The sequence below is a fragment of the Elaeis guineensis genome, chromosome 3, assembly GCF_000442705.2.
Source record: "Elaeis guineensis isolate ETL-2024a chromosome 3, EG11, whole genome shotgun sequence".
Classification (NCBI taxonomy): Eukaryota; Viridiplantae; Streptophyta; class Magnoliopsida; order Arecales; family Arecaceae; genus Elaeis; species Elaeis guineensis.
In genome coordinates, this window is record NC_025995.2 from 39,521,363 (window position 1) to 39,525,852 (window position 4,490).

The window sequence follows — 4,490 nt, forward strand, 5'->3', positions numbered from 1 at the left end:
GTATTATGTTCTGAACACATAACAGTAAATTGTTTACTGTTCAAATTTGAATTTCAAATTTAAATGCATGCATGCTATATATCATATTTAGATCCTAGTGTAGGATAAATATATATTAATTAATTAGATTAATTAATAATTTTTACTGTAAAATAGTGATTTTAAAAAAATTTAAAATTACCATTTCACTGGCTCGCTCACTTTTTCCAATAAAAGGTGATTTGGTCATATTACCAAGAAGATAGGACTCACAGGTTGGAAGTGATTCACAATCACCTACTTCAAGAATTCCTTCTTGAGCCAACCTGTTTATCCTGTTCTTATTGATATGACCTAACCTACAGTGCCAAAGGTAGACTTCTGACACATTTTCTATTCTAGGCGTTTACCGGAGGTTTGAACCACATTAACAGGTTGTGATAGAAAGTAAATTCCATTATTAAGTTATCCAACAAACATTGTAACACCATTTAAAATGATATTGCAAATATTTTTTTTTATTAAAAATTGATAACCGTTCATGGCCAAAAGGCCTACAGAAATAATATTTAATAAAAAGCTTGGACAATAGTGACATTCACTCAGAATTATGTTTCGAGAATTGATTACAAGGTTCATGATTCCTAATGCTAGAACTGGAACTTTGCTTCCATCTCCAACATTCAGGAATCTCTCGCCTTCATCAAATCTCCTACTGACCTTCAGACCCTGCATCGAATTGCAAATATGATAAGGACTTCGGTATCCAATACCCAGGCAGTAATATCACAAATGGAAAAGTTGCAAGGTGTTAACATATAAGTACCTTGCTTCTTCTTCGCCTGTCGGGTCCAAGGAAGCAATGTATAGAGGAAGTTCCTCTTCCAATACCCCTGCTTCTTGCAAAAGAAGCACTCTGCCTGGCTCTGGTCGGGCTTGCGCTTCTTGATCTGACCCTGTGCAGACGTCCCAGCATGCAGCTGCACCTTCTTATTCTTCTTCTTCTTGTTCTTCTTCTTTCCTTTCTCAAAGGGTCGACGACCAGAAGAAGACCCTCTCACTATATTCACCGACTCCTTATGGAGCTGGTGATCCTTCTCAAAGTTCTGCAGCAACCCCAACAAGCCGTGGTAGTTCACTGCAGGCTTTGTCATCCGAAAATGAGTAAGGAAGGGGAGGAAGGACTTGGGCAATTAATTAAGGATCGCATCCTTACCGAGCTGCTCGTGCAAGGGAAAGCCCAGTTTACTTAGGCACTCAATCATTTCGATCATGTACAGTACATGATCAGTGACTGAGGCTCCATCCCTCATCCGAGCATTGAAAATGGCACAACTAGTTTTGTGCCTTTCAACGTCATCAGGCATGCCAAAGGAGTCGTTCAACATTTGAAGCATCTCCTGTGACTAGGCGTTCTCGAATCTGCGGCTGAACTCATCATTCATTATCGCCAGCATAATGTACCGAACGATGGTGCGGTCGTTGAACCACTTCTGATAAGTATCTCGAACCATCCCTCTAACGTTCGAGGCTGGCTCCTCAGTGCCGGATCCGTTACTACATAAAGATCCGCTCATGCTCAAGGATGATTTTTAATTTTCAATACCAGCTATCGAAATTAGGTCTCATGAGCTTGTCATTATCTAATAATGACTGGAGGGACAGGGTAGTGGCCATAGCTGCATAAAGAAAAACCAGACCTCTATTAGTACATAAATTATAAATACTAAAGACTTGGACTTTAGTCTAAAGTTTCTCCCAGTATTTTTACGAACTGGTAGCCTCAACCTCCAATTCGAGAAATTACTTTAATTCCTTAGTGGGTACTAGAATCCACACAGACTACACACGAGCCCAACTTTGGTTGGTCAACCCATGTGCATCTATGGATAGGTTCATAACCAGTTGTTTCTCTAAACAACTTCTAGTAATTGATTTTGCCCCAAAACCTAATCAGTAGGCTTTGGCCTCCACTGAAAAGATCTGGTTAGGTCCAACCATTAACATGATTTGATTTGATGAATCAGACCATAAATGATCAGGCCCGACTTTGGCCGGCCAACCTGACCACCATCAGAAAGACTCAAACCAAATTATCATATTATGAATGATAATTCCATTAGTCAATAAGCACCAGGCCTTGGGCCTCCAATAATTATTAAACTAATGGACTCATTATCACTCACCTAATGAGAGGCTATGACTTAGTTATCAATATAACTTAATCATTTTTAGGACCTAATAATTTTTGAGATTTTATTAAAGGATAGATGAGAAGAAAATATCCAGCCAATTTCAATCCTCCCACTGACTTCACCAAGTCAGATTAAAAAAAGATTTAATTAAAGCTGGTATTAGGAGCACCTAAATCAGTCAAACTGATTTACCTAATGACATGGGTGAGCCCTAATCACCAAGTGATCTAATCAAAACCTAATTCACCAGGTTGGTCAGGTAAGTGAGATCAGTGGTGGGGATAAGCCATTAACTCGTCAGAGATCAAATCACTGCGAGTAGCTCCCGCTTAAAAACACTGGTCAAACTGCCAAACTTATCTTAGACACCAATCAGTTTATTGGTTTTAATTTGATCAACTTAGTAAATAGGGTTCACCGCATAGCCATGAATTAAGTCCATCTTGGTCTAGTTAAAGACATGGACCCATTCAACTACAACTATTGGAGTTGAGTCTAGAGTATCCTTGACCTAATCTAATTCAACTTTTGATTAGATTTGATCAATTACTCTAATTTAGTCCATTTCTTTAAGCTAACCTTAGGTCTAACCCAATTATGGACCTAATCCATCTAACCCATTGACCCACAAGTTTATACAATTGTCTTAGGTCTTAATTCATAATTCTAGACCTACTAGACAACACTTAATTCTTTTAATTAAGTATTTGGGCTGATGGGTCAGGGTTTGGCATTTCGAAAATAATTTTCAAATTTGAAAGGTTTTATTTTCTATTCACCAAATATATTGACTCATTTTACAAATAGATCAGCACATTTCATAAATAGCAATCTATTGCTAATTACATAACAGAAAATAACTCAATCAAAATAAATCATGAATATTCCTTAGATCTAATCTAACACATTCATGATAAATTTCACAATTGTACCTTTACAATTAATTCCTTTCGCTGCTTCATCTGCATAGGATATAATTGCAGCGGCACCCCTACTGCCATAGGAGACCCCATCGAATGGGAGGAGAGGGCCTTTAAACCCTACTTTTCTCCTATGACGGACGCCATGGCAAGCAACCCAATTCGATTACTTGCTACTTGGATCAAGTATATCTAAATATATCAATTTTAAAATTTAAATTTCAAATTTCAAATTTTAAATTTTGAATTTCAAATTTCAAATAAATTTTAAATTTCAAATTTAAAATTTTGAATTTCAAATTTGAATTTCAAATTTTGAATTTTAAATTTAAAATTTTAGCCAAATTTTAAATTTTAAATTTTGAATTTCAAATTTTTGAATTTTGAATTTCAAATTTCAAATTTTAAAATTCAAATTTTAAATTTTAAATTTTAAATTTTTGAATTTTGAATTTCAACAACTTTTAAAATTCAATTTTAAATTTTTAATTTTAAATTTAAATTTAAACTTTTAGATTACAACTTAATCTACGCATGCAAATATATATATCATATCTAAAACCCGCTCTGATACCATTTATGGGAAATTCAGTGCAGGGGTAAAATGGTAATTTTAAAACTTTTTCAAAATTATGATTTTACAGTGGAAAAATATTAATTAATCTAATTAATTAATATAAATTTATTCTATACTAAGATTTAAATATGATATATAGCATGCATGCATTTAAATTTAAAATTCAAATTCGAACAGTAAACACTTTACTGTAATGTGTTCAGAACACAATACCTTTGTGCGGGTAGTAGATCGCCGCAATCTGATCACCGTCGGAAGAGTTTGATCATCATGATGCATCACACAGCATGTCTGACCTCTGTGGATCATCCTCATGAAGCTCCCGATCTGATCGACTCCTCACGAATGCTAGCTCGTTGTAGAGCCCTTTTGACGGCCGATGCTGATCGAACTCCTTTGATCGATGTCTGTCGATTCTTGGATATTCTGGATCATCAACAGACATGCTTAAGAGGATGTTGAAGATCTCTCTAAGATTTTATGGGCTCACGATACTCGTAGCTCACTTTTTACTTTCCGAACCCCAGGCTAAAACTCTAGGGAACTCACCGAAAATCTTGCACCCACTTTTCTTTCTTTTCTTTCTTTTTTCTTTGAAGGATATGGACTTCTTTCTCACACCCAAGACTTCTCACGCCCAAAATTTTTTCTAAAAATCTTCTTCTTGCACGCCCCACTCTTCTCCTCCTTTTATAACAACGACAAACGTCTTATCCAAAAGAAAGGATAAAGATGAGTAATTGCACATTTGAATTCAAATCAAATTTTGAATTCAAATGGACACCAACTCATCCCTTATCCACTAAAGGCATGAGGCGT